We start from the raw sequence: 15,590 nt of genomic DNA, 5'->3' as shown, positions 1-15,590 counted from the left end.
CCGTATAGATATACTCGTACGGTATTGTACTCTTTTGGTGTTGTTTGATACTGTATGGATGGTCTCTTACGATATTGTGCCGTTTCGGTGTGGTTTGATACCATATGGATGTACTCCTATGATATTTTACCGTTTTGGTGTGGTATGGCACCGTATCGAGGTTCTCGTTCGGTATTGTACCATTTTGGTGTGGTATGGTTCCGTATGGACGTACACGTACAATATTGTTCCATTTGCGTGTGGTATGGTATCGTATGGAGGTACTCGTACGGTATTGTACCATTTTGGCGTGGTATGGTTTCGTATGGATGTACTCATACGGTATTGTACCCTTTTGGTGTGGTACGGTACCGTGTGGATGTACTCGTGCCGTATTGTACCGTTTTGGTGTTGTGTGGTACTGTATGGATGTACTCGTACGGTATTGTACCATTTTGGTGTGGTTTGGTACCGTATGGATGTAGTCGCGTGGTATTGTACAATTTTGGTGTTGTTTGGTACCTTATGGATGTACTCGTACGGTATTGTACCCTTTTGCTGTGGTTTGGTACCGTATGGTGGTACTTCTACGATGTTGTATCGTTTTGGTGTGGTTTGTTACCGTATGGATTTACTCATTTGTTATTGTACTGTTTCGGTGTTGTATGGTACCGTATGGAGGTACTCCTACGCTATTGCACCGTTTTTGTGTCGTTTGCTACCGTATGGATGTACTCTTATGGTATTGTTCTGTTTTGGAGTTGTTTGGTACCGTGTTGAACTACTCGTACGGTATTCTACCGTTTTGGTTCGGTTTGGTACCGTCTGGATATGCTCGTACGGTATTGTACCGTTGTGGTGAGGCTTGATACCGTATGGATGTACTCGTACGATATTGTACTCTTTTGGTGTTGTTTGATACCGTATGGATGGTCACTTACGATATTGTGCCGTTTCAGTGTGGTTTGATACCATATGGATGTACTCCTATGATATTTTACCAATTTGGTGTGGTATGGCACCGTATCGAGGTTGTCATTCGGTATTGTACCATTTTGGTTTGGTATGGTTCCGTATGGACGTACACGTACGATATTGTTACATTTGCGTGTGGTATGGTACAATATGGAGATTCTCGTATGGTATTGTACCGTTTTGGTGTGGTATGGTTTCGTATGGATGTACTCATACGGTATTGTACCCTTTTGGTGTGGTACGGTACCGTGTGGATGTACTCTTGCCGTATTGTACCGTTTTGGTGTTGTGTGGTACCGTATGGATGTACTCTTATGGTATTGCACCGTTTTGGTGTGGTTTGGTACCGTATGGATGTAGTCGTGTGGTATTGTACAATTTTGGTGTTGTTTGGTACCTTATGGATGTACTCGTACGGTATTGTACCGTTTTGCTGTGGTTTGGTACCGTATGGTGCTACTCGTACGATGTTGTATCGTTTTGGTGTGGTTTGTTACCGTATGGATTTACTCATTTGTTATTGTACCGTTTCGGTGTTGTTTGGTACCGTATGGAGGTACTCCTACGCTATTGCACCGTTTTTGTGTCGTTTGCTACCGTATGGATGTACTCTTATGGTATTGTTCTGTTTTGAAGTTGTTTGGTACCGTGTTGAAGTACTCGTACGGTATTGTACCGTTTTGATTCGGTTTGGTACCGTCTAGATATGCTCGTACGGTATTGTACCGTTGTGGTGAGGCTTGGTACCGTATGGATGTACACGTACGGTATTGTACTCTTTTGGTGTTGTTTGATACCGTATGGATGGTCACTTACGATATTGTGCCGTTTCGGTGTGGTTTGATACCATATGGATGTACTCCTATGATATTTTACCAATTTGGTGTGGTATGGCACCGTATCGAGGTTCTCGTTCGGTATTGTACCATTTTGGTGTGGTATGGTTCCGTATGGACGTTCACGTACGATATTGTTACATTTGCGTGTGGTATGGTACCGTATGGAGATTCTCGTACGGTATTGTACCGTTTTGGTGTGGTATAGTTTCGTATGGATGTACTCATACGGTATTGTACCCTTTTGGTGTGGTACGGTACCGTGTCGATGTACTCTTGCCGTATTGTACCGTTTTGGTGTTGTTTTGTACCGTATGGATGTACTCGCACGGTATTGTACCATTTTGGTGTGGTTTGGTCCGTATGAATGTAGTCGTGTGGTATTGTACAATTTTGGTGTTGTTTGGTACCTTATGGATGTACTCGTACGGTATTGTACCGTTTTGCTGTGGTTTGGTACCGTATGGTGGTACTCGTACGATGTTGTACAGTTTTGGTGTGGTTTGTTACCGTATGGATTTACTCATTTGTTATAGTACCGTTTCGGTGTTGTTTGGTGCCGTATGGAGGTACTCCTACAGTATTGCACCTTTTTGGTGTCGTTCGCTACCGTATGGATATACTCTTATGGTATTGTTCTGTTTTGGAGTTGTTTGGTACCGTGTTGAAGTACTCGAACGGTATTGTAACATTTTGGTGTGGTTTGGTATCGTCTGGATATGCTCGTACGGTATTGTACCGTTGTGGTGAGGCTTGGTACCGTATGGAGGTACTCGTACGGTATTGCACCGTTTTGGTGTCGTTTGCTACCGTATGGATGTACTCTTACGGTATTGTTCTGTTTTGGAGTTGTTTGGTATCGTGTTGAAGTACTCGTACGGTATTGTACCGTTTTGGTGTGGTTTGGTACCGTCTGGATATGCTCGTACGGTATTGTACCGTTTTGGTGAGGCTTGGTACCGTATGGATCTACTCGTACGGTATTGTACTCTTTTGGTTATTTTTGATACCGTATGGATGGTCTCTTACGATATTGTGCCGTTTCGGTGTGGTTTGATACCATATAGATGTACTCCTTTGATATTTTACCGTTTTGGTGTGGTATGGCACCGTATCGAGGTTCTCGTTCGGTATTGTACCATTTTTGTGTGGTATGGTTCCGTATGGACGTACACGTACGATATTGTTCCATTTGCGTGTGGTATGGTACCGTCTGGAGATTCTCGTACGGTACTGTACCGTTTTGGTGTGGTATGGTTTCGTATGGATCTACTCATACGGTATTGTACCCTTTTGGTGTGGTACGGTACCGTGTGGATGTACTCTTGCCGTATTGTACCATTTTGGTGTTGTTTGGTACCGTATGGATGTAGTCGTACGGTATTGTACCATTTTGGTGTTGTTTGGTACCGTATGGATGTAGTCGTGTGGTATTGTACAATTTTGGTGTTGTTTGGTACCTTATGGATGTACTCTTACGGTATTGTACCGTTTTGGTGTGGTTTGGTACCGTATGGTGGTACTCGTACGATGTTGTACCGTTTTGGTGTGGTTTGTTACCATATGGATTTACTCATTTGTTATTGTACCGTTTCGGTGTTGTTTGGTGCCGTATGGTGGTACTCGTACGGTATTGCACCGTTTTGGTGTCGTTTGCTACCGTCTGGATGTAATCTTATGGTATTGTTCTGTTTTGGAGTTGTTTGGTACCGTGTTGAAGTACTCGTACGGTATTGTACCATTTTGGTGTGGTTTGGTACCGTCTGGATCTGCTCGTACGGTATTGTACCGTTGTGGTGAGGCTTGGTACCGTATGGATGTCCTCGTACGGTATTGTACTCTTTTGGTGTTGTTTGATACCGTATAGATGGTCTCTTACGATATTGTGCCGTTTCGTTGTGGTTTGATACCATATGGATGTACTCCTATGATATTTTACCGTTTTGGTGTGGTATGGCACCGTATCAAGGTTCTCGTTCAGTATTGTACCATTTTAGTGTGGTATGGTACCGTATGGACGTACACGTACGATATTGTTCCATTTGAGTGTGGTATGGTACCGTATGGAGGTTCTCGTAAGGTATTGTACCGTTTTGGTGTGGTATGGTTTCGTATGGATGTACTCAAACGGTATTGTACCCTTTTGGTGTGGTACGGTACCGTGTGGATATACTCCTGCCGTATTGTACCATTTTTGTGTTGTTTGGTACCATATGGATGTACTCGTACGGTATTGTACCGTTTTGGTGTGGTTTGGTACCGTATGGATGTAGTCGTGTGGTATTGTACAATTTTGGTGTTGTTTGGTACCTTATGGATGTACTCGTACGGTATTGTACCGTTTTGCTATGGTTTGGTACCGTATGGTGGTACTCGTACGAAGTTGTACCGTTTTCGTGTGGTTTGTTACCGTATGGATTTACTCATTTGTTATTGTACCGTTTCGGTGTTGTTTGGTACCGTATGGAGGTACTCGTACGGTATTGCACCGTTTTGGTGTCGTTTGCTACCGTATGGATGTACTCTTACGGTATTGTTCTGTTTTAGAGTTGTTTGGTACCGTGTTGAAGTACTCGTACGGTATTGTACCATTTTGGTGTGGTTTGGTACCGTCTGGATATGCTCGTACGGTATTGTACCGTTGTGGTGAGGCTTGGTACCGTATGGATGTACTCGTACGGTATTGTACTCTTTTGGTTATATTTAATACCGTATGGACAGTCTCTTACGATATTGTGCTGTTTCGGTGTGGTTTGATACCATATGGATGTACTCCTATGATATTTTACCGTTTTGGTGTGGTATGGCACCGTATCGAGGTTCTCGTTCGGTATTGTACAATTTTGGTGTGGTATGGTTCCGTATGGACGTACACGTACGATATTATTCCATTTGCGTTTGGTATGGTACCGTATGGAGGTACTCGTATGGTATTGTACCGTTTTGGTGTGGTATGGTTTCGTATCGATGTACTCATACGGTATTGTACCCTTTTGGTGTGGTACGGTACCGTGCGGATGTACTCGTGCCGTATTGTACCATTTTTGTGTTGTTTGGTACCGTATGGATGTACTCGTACGGTATTGTACCGTTTTGGTGTGGTTTGGTACCGTATGGATGCAGTCGTGTGGTATTGTATAATTTTGGTGTTGTTTGGTACCTTATGGATGTACTCGTACGGTATTGTACCGTTTTGCTGTGGTTTGGAACCGTATGGTGGTACTCGTACGATGTTGTTCCGTTTTGGTGTGGTTTGTTACCGTATGGATTTACTCATTTGTTATTGTACCGTTTCGGTGTTGTTTGGTACCGTATCGAGGTTCTCATACGGTATTGTACCATTTTTGAGTGCTATGGTACCGTTTGGAAATACCGTTTTGGTATCGTTTGCTACAGTATGGATGTACTCCTACGGTATTGTTCTTTTTTGGTGTTGTTTGGTACCGTATGGATATACTCGTACGGTATTGTACCGTTTTTGTGTGGTTCGGTACCGTATGGATGTAGTCGTGTGGTATTGTACCATTTTGGTGTTGTTTGGTACCTTATGGACTTACTCGTACGGTATTGTACCGTTTTGGTGTGGTTTGGTACTGTATGGTGGTACTCGTACGGTGTTTGTACCTTTTTGGTGTGGTTTGTTACCGTATAGATTTACTCATTTGGTATTGTACAGTTTCGTTGTTGTTTGGTACCGTCTGGAGGTACTCGTACGGTATCATACCGTTTTGGTGTGCTATGGTATCGTATGGATGTACTCGTAGGGTATTGTACCATGTTGGTGTTTGTTTGGTACCATACGGAATTACTCGTAGTGTATTGTAAGTACTCGCACGGTATTTTACCGTTTTGGTGTGGTTTGGTACCGTATGTGTGTGCTCGTACAGTATTTTACCGTTTTAGTGTTGTTTGGTACCGTATAGAAGTACTCGTATGGTATTGTACGTATTTGGTGTGGTTTAATACCGTCTGGATCTGCTCGTACGGTATTGTACCGTTGTGGTGAGGCTTGGTACCGTATGGATGTACTCGTACGGTATTATACCGTTTTGGTGTGGTTTGGTACCGTATGGATGTACTTGTACGGTATTGTACCGTTTTGGTGTGGTATGGTTTCGTATGGTTGTACTCCTACGGTATTGTACCGTTATGGTGTGGTGTGGTACCGTATGGATGTACTCGTGCCGTATTGTACCGTTTTGGTGTTGTTTGGTACCGTATGAATGTACTCGTACGGTATTGTACCATTTTGGTGTTGTTTGGTACCGTGTGGATGCAGTCGTGTGGTATTGTACCATTTTGGTGTTGTTTTGTACCGTATGAAGTACTAGTACGGTATTGTACCGTTTTGCTGTGGTTTGGTACCGTCTGGATGTGCTCGTACGGTACTGTACCATTTTGGGGAGGTTTTGGTACCATATGGATGTACTCGTATGGTATTCTACCGTTTTATTGTGGTTTGGTACTGTATGGATGTACTCGTACGGTATTGTACCCATTTGGTGTTTTTTGATACTGTATGGATGGTTTCTTACGATCTTGTTCCGTTTCGGTGTGGTATGGTACCGTATGGATGTACTCGTATGGTATTTTACTGTTTTGGTGTGGTATGGCACCGTATGGTGGCTCTCGTACGGTATTCTACCGTTTTGGTTTGGTATGGTTTCGTATGAACATACACGTACGGTATTGTTCCATTTTAGTGTGGTATGGTACCGTATGGAAGTTCTCGAACGGTATTGTTCCATTTTGGTGTGGTATGGTACCTTGTGGATGTACTCGTGCCGTATTGTACCATTTTTGTGTTGTTTGGTAACGTATGGACGTAGTCGTGCGCTGTTGCACCATTTTGGTGTTGTTTGGTTGCTTATGGTTGTATTCGTACAGTATTGTACCATTTCGGGGTGGTTTGGTACCCTTTTGGTGTGGTTTGATACCGTATGGATGGTCTCTTACGATATTGTGCCGTTTCGGTGTGGTTTGGTGTTGTATGGATGTACTCGTACGGTATTTTACCGTTTTGGTGCGGTATGGCACCATATGGAGGTTCTCGTACGGTTTTGAACCGTTTTGGTGTGGTATGGTTCCGTATGGACGTACACGTACGGTATTGTTCCATTTTAGTGTTGTAGGGTATCGTATGGAGGTTCTCGTACGGTATTGTACCCTTTTGGTTTGGTGTGGTACCGTGTGGATGTACTCGTGCCGTATTGTACCGTTTTGGTGTTGTTTGGTACCATATGTTGGTACTCGTACTATGTTGTACCATTTTGGTGTGGTTTGGTACCGTATGGATGTACTCGTATGGTATTGTACCATTTTGGTGTCGTTTGGAACCGCATGGATGTACTCGTACGGTATTATACCATTTTGGTGTCGTTTGGAACCGCATGGACGTAGTCGTACGGTATTGTACCGTTTTGGTTTGGTATGGTACCGTGTTGATGTACTAGTACGGTTTTGCACCGTTTTGGTGTTGTTTGGTACCGTTTGGATGTACTCGTACGGTATTGTATCATTTTGGTGTGGTTTGGTACCGAATGAATTTACTCGTACGGTATTTTACCGTTTTGGTGTGGTTTATCGTATGGTGGTATTGTACCGTTTTGGTGTGGTTTTGTACTGTTTGGATGTGCTCGTACGGTATTGTACCGTTTTTGTGTTTTTTGGTACCGTGTGGAAGTACTCGTACGGTATTGTATCGTTTTGATGTGGTTTGGTACTGTCTTGATGTGCTCGTACGGTATTGTAACGTTGTGGTGAGGTTTGGTACCGTATGGATGTACTCGTACGGTATTCTACCGTTTTGGTGTGGTTTGGTACCGTATGGATATACTCGTACGGTATTATATCCTTTTGGTGTTGTTTTATACCGTATGGATGGTCTCTTACGATATTGTGCCGTTTCGGTGTGGTTTGGTACCGTATGGATGTACTCGTACGGTATTGTACCGTTTTGGGGCGGTATGGTTCCGTATGGACATACACGTACGGTATTGTTCCATTTTCGTGTGGTATGGTACCGTATGGATGTTCTGGCATGGTATTGTAGCGTTTTCGTGGTGTATGGTTTCGTATGGACGTACTCGTACGGTATTGTACCCTTTTGGTGTGGTATGGTACCGTGTGGATGTACTCGTGCCGTATTGTACCATTTTTGTGTTGTTTGGTACCGTATGGATGTACTCGTATGGTATTGTACCGTTTTGGTGGGGTTTGGTATCGTATGCATGTAGTCATGCGGTATTTTACCATTTTGGTGTTGTTTGGTAGCTTATGGTTGTACTCGTACGGTATTGTACCGTTTCGGTGTCGTTTGGTACCATATGGGGGTACTTGTACGGTGTCGTACCGTTTTGGTGTGGTTTGTTACCGTATGGATTTACTCATTTGGTATTGTACCGTTTCGGTGTGTTTGGTACTGTTTGGAGGTACTAGTATGTTATTGTACCGTTTTGGTGTGCTACGGTACCGTATGGATGTACTCGTAAGGTATTGTACCATGTTTGTGTTTGTTTTGTACCTTATGGATGTACTCGTACGGTATTGTTCCTTTTTTGTGTGGTTTGGTACCGTATGGATGTACTCAGACGATACTGTACCGTTTTGGTGTTTGGTTGGTACCGTATGGATGTACTCGTGCGGAATTTTAATGCTTGTTGTGGTTTGGTACCTTATGGATTTACTCCCACGGTATTGTACCATTTTGGTGTTGTTTGGTACCATATGAAGTACTCGTACGGTTTTCTTCCGTTTTGGTGTGATTTTGTGCCATATTGATGTACTGGAACGGTATCGTACTGTTTTTGTGTTGTTTGGTACCATATGGAAGTGCTCGTATGGTATTGTACCGTTTTGGTGTGGTTTGGTACCGTACAGATGTGCTCGTACGATATTGTACCATTTTGGTGTGGTTTGGTACTGTATGCATGTACTCGTACGGTATTGTACTATTTTGGTGTCGTTCGGTACCTTATGGATGTACTCATACGATATTGTACCCTTTTGGTGTTGGTTGGTACCGTATAGATGTTCTCGTACGTTATTGAACTGTTTTGGTGTGGTTTGGAACCATACCGATGTACTCGTACGGTATTGTACCATTTTGGTGTGGTATGTATGGTTCCGTATGGAGGTTCTCCTACGATTTTGAACCGTTTTGGATTGGTATGGTTCTGTATGGACGTACATGTACGGTATTGTTCCATTTTCGTGTTGTATGGTTCTGTAGGGAGGTTCTCGTACGGTATTGTACCCTTTTGGTTTGGTATGGTACCGTGTGGATGTACTCGTGCCCTATTGTACCGTTTTGGTGTTGATTGGTACCGTCTGGATGTACTCGTACGATATTGTACCGTTTTGGTGTGGTTTGGTATCGTATGGATGTAGTCGTGCGGTATTGTACCATTTTGGTGTTGTTTGGTACCTTATGGATGTACTCGTATGGTATTGTACCGTTTTGGTGTGATTTGGTACCGTAAGTTGGTACTTGTACGATGTTGTACCGTTTTGTTGTGGTTTGTTACCGTGTGGATTTACTCATTTGGTATTGTACTGTTTCGGTGTTGTTTGTTACCGTGTGGAGGTACTCGTGCGGTATTGTATTGTTTTGGTGTGCTATGGTACGGTATGGATGTACTCGTAGGGTATTGTACCATGTTGGTGTTTGTTTGGTACCGTATGGATGTACTCGTTGTGTAATGTAAGTACTCATATGGTATTGTACCATTTTGGTGTGTTTTGGTACCGAATGGATGTACTCATACGGAGTTGTACCATTTTGGTGTGGTTTGGTACAGTGTGTGTGCGCTCGTACAGTATTGTATCGTTTTAGTGTTGTTTGGTACCGTATGGAATTGCTCGTAAGGTATTGTACCGTTTTGGTGTGGTTGATACCGTCTGGATGTGTTCTTATGCTATTGTACCATTGTGGTTAGGTTTGGTACCGTATGGATGTACTCGTACGGCATTCTACCGTTTTGGTGTTTTTCGGTACAGTATGGATGTACTCGTAAGGTATTGTACCATTTTGGTGTGGTTCGGTACCGTATGGATGTAGTCGTAAGGTATTGTACCGTTTTGGTGCGGTTTGGTACTGTCTGGATGTGCTCATACGGTATTGTACCATTGTGGTGAGGTTTGGTACCGTATGGATGTACTCGTACGGGATTCTACCGTTTTGGTGTTGTTCGGTACAGTATGGATGTACTTGTACGGTATTGTACCCTTTTGGTGTGGTTTGATACCGTATGGATGGTCTTTTACGATATTGTGCCGTTTCGGTGTGGTTTGGTATTGTATGGATGAACTCGTACGGTATTTTACCGTTTTTGTGTGGTATGGCACCGTATGGAGGATCTCGTACGGTTTTGAACCGTTTTGGTGTGGTATGATTCCGTATGGACATACACATACGATATTGTTCCATTTCCGTTTTGTAGGGTACCGTATGGAGGTTCTCGTACGGTATTGTACCATTTTGGTTTGGTATGGTACCGTGTGGATGTACTCGTGCCGTATTGTACCGTTTTGGTGTTGTTTGGTACCGTCTGGATTTACTCGTACGGTATTGTACCGTTTTGGTGTGATTTGGTACCATTTGTTGGTACTCGTACGGTGTTGTACCGTTTTGTTGTGGTTTGTTACCGTTTTGGTTTACTCGTTTGGTATTGTACCTTTTCGGTGTTGTTTGGTACTGTATGGAGGTACTCGTACGGTATTGTACCATTTTGGTGTGCTATGGTACCGTATGGATGTTCTCGTAGGGTATTGTACCATGTTGGTGTTTGTTTGTTACCGTATGGATGTATTCGTACTGTATTGTAACTACTCGTACGGTATTGTACCGTTTTTGTGTGGTTTGGTACCGTATGGATGTACTCATACGGTATTGTACCGTTTTGGTGTTTGCTTGGTACCGTATGGATGTACTCGTGCGGTATTGTACCGTTTTGGTGTGCTACGGTACCGTATGGATTTACTCCCACAGTATTGTACCATTTTGGTGTGGTTTGGTACCCTATGGAAGTACTCGTACGGTATTGTACTGTTTTGGTGTGCATTGGTACCCTATGGAAGTACTCGTACGGTATTGTACCGTTTTGGTGTTGTTTGGTACCGTATGGATGTACTCATACGGTATTGTAACATTTTGGTGTTGTTTGGTACCGTATGGAAGTGCTCGTATGGTATTGTACCGTTTGGTGAGGTTTGGTCCCATACGGATATGCTCGTACGGTATTGTACCGTTTTGGTGTGGTTTGGTACCGTATGCATGTACATGAACGGTATTGTACCGTTTTGGTGTAGTTCGCTACCTTATCGATCTACTCATACGGGATTGTACCCTTTCGGTGTTGTTTGGTACCATATGGATGTTTTCGTTCGGTATTGTACCGTTTTGTTGTGGTATGTTTCCGTATGTAGGTTCTCATACGGTATTGTTCCGTTTTGTTGTGGTATGGTTCCGTATGCCCGTACACGTACGAAATTGTACCATCTTGGTTTGGTATGGTACCGTATGATGTTTCTCGTATGGTATTGTACCGTTTTTGTGTGTTATGGTACCGTATGGAGGTTCTGGTATAGTATTGTACCGTTTTAGTGTGGTATGGTTTCGTATGGAAGTTCCCGTACGGTTTTGTACCGTTTTCGTGTGGTATGGTACCTTATGGACGTACTCGTATGGTATTGTACCATTTTTGTGTTGTTTGGTACCGTATGAAAGTGCTCATTCAGTGTTGTACCGTTTTTGGGTGGCTTGGTACCGTATGAATGTGCTCGTACGGTATTGTACCTTTTTGGTGTGGTTTGGTACCATATGCAAGTACTCGTATGGTATTGTACTGTTTCGGTGTTGTTTGGTACCGCATGGATGTACTCGTACGGTATTATACCCTTTTGGTGTTGTTTGGTACCGTATGGAAGTTCTCGTTCGGTACTGTACCGTTTTGGTGTGGTATGGTTCCGTATGGACGTACTCGTACGGTATTGTACCGTTTTGGTTTGGTATGGTACCGTGTTGATGTACTAGTACGATTTTGCACCTTTGTGGTTTTGTTTGGTACCGTTTGGATGTACTCGTACGGTATTGTATCATTTTGGTGTGGTTTGGTACCAAATGGATTTACTCGTATGGTATTGTACCGTTTTGGTGTGGTTTATCGTATGGTGGTATTGTACCGTTTTGGTGTTGTTTTGTACTGTTTGGATGTGCTCGTACGGTATTGTACCGTTTTTGTGTTTTTTGGTACCGTGTGGAAGTACTCGCACGGTATTGTACCGTTTTGATGTGGTTTGGTACCGTCTGGATGTGCTCGTACGGTATTGTACCGTTGTGGTGAGGTTTGGTACCGTATGGATGTACTCGTACGGTATTCTACCGTTTTGGTGTGGTTTGGTACCGTATGAATGTACTCGTACGGTATTGTATCCTTTTAGTGTTGTTTGATACAGTATGGATGGTCTCTTACGATATTGTGTAGTTTGGTACCGTATCGATGTACTCGTACGGTATTGTACCGTTTTGGGGCGGTATGGTTCCATATGGACATACACGTACGGTATTGTTCCATTTTCGTGTGGTATGGTACCGTATGGATGTTCTGGTATGGTATTGTACCGATTTGGTGTGGTATGGTTTCGTATGGCCGTACTCGTACGGTATTGTACCCTTTTGGTGTGGTATGGTACCGTGTGGATGTACTCGTGCCGTATTGTACCATTTTTGTGTTGTTTGGTACCGTATGGATGTACTCGTATGGTATTGTACTGTTTTGGAGTGGTTTGGTACCGTATGGATGTAGTCATGCGGTATTGTACCATTTTGGTGTTGTTTGGTAGCTTATGGTTGTACTCGTACGGTATTGTACCGTTTCGGTGTGGTTTGGTACCATATGGTGGTGCTTGTACAGTGTCGTACAGTTTTGGTGTGATTTGTTACCGTATGGATTTACTCGTTTGGTATTGTACCGTTTCGTTGTTGTTTGGTACCGTATGGAGGTACTAGTACGTTATTGTACCGTTTTGGTGTGCTACGGTACCGTATGGATGTACTCGTAAGGTATTGTACCATGTTAGTGTTTGTTTTGTACCTTATGGATGTACTCATACGGTATTGTACCATTTTGGTGTGTTTGGTACCGTATGGACGTACTCATACGGTACTGTACCGTTTTGGTGTTTAGTTGGTACCGTATGGATGTACTCGTGCGGTATTTTAATGCTTGGTATGGTTTGGTACCGTATGGATTTACTCCCACATATTGTACCATTTTGGTGTGGTTTGGTACCATATGGAAGTACTCGTACGGTATTCTTCCGTTTTGGTGTGATTTTGTGCCATATTGATGTACTGGAACGGTATCGTACCGTTTTGATGTTGTTTTGTACCGTATGGAAGTGCTCGTATAGTATTGTACCGTTTTGGTGTGGTTTGGTACAGAATAGATGTGCTCGTACGGTATTGTACCCTTTTGGTGTGGTTTGGTACCATATGCATGTACTCGTACGGTAATGTACTATTTTGGTGTCGTTCGATACCTTATGGATGTACTCATACAATATTGTACCCATTTAATGTTGTTTGGTACCGTATGGATGTTCTCGTACGTTATTGTACTGTTTTGGTACCGTACCGATGTACTCGTATGGTATTGTACTGTTTTGGTGTGGTATGGTTCCATATGGAGGTTCTCGTACGGTTTTGAACCGTTTTGGATTGGTATGGTTCGGTATGGACGAACACGTACGGTATTGTTCCATTTTCGTGTTCTATGGTACCGTATGGAGGTTCTCGTACGGTATTGTACCCTTTTGGTTTGGTATGGTACCGTGTGAATGTACTCGTGCCGTATTGTACCGTTTTGGTGTTGATTGGTACCGTCTGGATGTACTCGTACGATATTGTACCATTTTGGTGTGGTTTGGTATCGTATGGATGTAGTCGTGCGGTATTGTCCCATTTTGGTGTTGTTTGGTACCTTATGGATGTACTCGTACGGTATTGTACCATTTTGGTGTGATTTGGTACCGTAAATTGGTACTCGTACGATGTTGTACCGTTTTGTTGTGGTTTGTTACCGTGTGGATTTACTCATTTGGTATTGTACTTTTTCGGTGTTGTTTGTTACCGTATGGAGGTACTCGTGCGGTATTGTACAGTTTTGGTGTGCTATGGTACGGTATGGATGTACTCTTAGGGTATTGTATAATGTTGGTGTTTGTTTGGTACCGTATGGATGTACTCGTTGTGGATTGTACGTACTAATATGGTATTGTACCGTTTTGGTGTGGATTGGTACCGAATGGATGTACTCATACGGAGTTGTACCATTTTGGTGTGGTTTGGTACAGTATGTGTGTGCTCGTACAGTATTGTACCATTTTAGTGTTGTTTGGTACCGTATGGAATTGCTCGTATGGTATTGTACAGTTTTGGTGTGGTTTGGTACCATACAGATGTGCTCGTACGGTATTGTACCATTTTGGTGTGGTTTGGTACCGTATGCATGTACTCGTACGGTATTGTACTATTTTGGTGTCGTTCGGTACCTTATGGATGTACTCATAGGATATTGTACCCTTTTGGTGTTGTTTGGTACCGTATGGGTGTTCTCGTACGTCATTGTACTGTTTTGGTGTGGTTTGGTACCGTACCAATGTACTCGTACGGTATTGTACCGTTTTGATGTGGTATGGTTCCGTATGGAGGTTCTCGTACGGTTTTGAACCGTTTTGGATTGGTATGGTTCTGTAGGGACGTACACGTAGGGTATTGTTCCATTTTCGTGTTGTATGCTCCTGTATGAAGGTTCTCGTATGGTATCGTACCCTTTTGGTTTGATATGGTACCGTGTGGATGTACTCGTGCCGTATTGTACCGTTTTGGTGTTGATTGGTACCGTCTGGATGTACTCGTACGATATTGTATCGTTTTGGTGTGGTTTGGTATCGTATGGATGTAGTCGTGCGGTATTGTATCATGTTGGTGTTGTTTGGTACCTTATGGATGTACTCATACGTTATTGGACCGTTTTGGTGTGATTTGGAAACGTAAGTTGGTGCTCGTACGATGTTGTACTGTTTTGTGGTGGTTTGTTACCGTGTGGATTTACTCATTTGGTATTGTACTGTTTCGGTGTTGTTTGTTACCGTATGGAGGTACTCGTGCGGTATTGTACAGTTTTGGTGTGCTATGGTACGGTATGGATGTACTCGTAGGGTATTGTACCATGTTGGTGTTTGTTTGGTACCGTATGGATGTACTCGTTGTGTATTGTAAGTACTCCTATGGTATTGTACCGTTTAGGTGTGGTTTGGTACCGAATGGATGTACTCATACGGAGTTGTACCATTTTGGTGTGGTTTGGTAAAGTATGTGTGTGCTCGTACAGTATTGTACCGTTTTAGTGTTGTTTGGTACCGTAAGGAAGTGCTCGGAAGGTATTGTACCGTTTTGGTGTGGTTTGGTACCGTCTGGATGTGTTCTTATGGTATTGTACCATTGTGGTGAGGTTTGGTACCGTATGGTTGTACTCGTACGATATTCTACCATTTTGGTGCGGTTCGGTACCGTAGGGATGTACTCGTAAGGTATTGTACCGTTTTGGTGCGGTTTGGTACCTTTTGGATGTGCTCGTACGGTATTGTACCATTGTGGTGAGGTTTGGTAACGTATGGATGTACTCGTACGGCATTCTACCGTTTTGGTGTTGTTCGGTACAGTATGGATGTACTCGTACGGTATTGTACCCTTTTGGTGTGGTTTGATACCGTATGGATGGTCTCTTACGATATTGT

This window comes from Rhododendron vialii, chromosome 7a (assembly GCF_030253575.1).
Source record: "Rhododendron vialii isolate Sample 1 chromosome 7a, ASM3025357v1".
NCBI classification, from domain to species: Eukaryota; Viridiplantae; Streptophyta; class Magnoliopsida; order Ericales; family Ericaceae; genus Rhododendron; species Rhododendron vialii.
The sequence above is the reverse complement of the archived record's forward strand: the minus strand, read 5'-3'. Positions refer to the sequence as shown.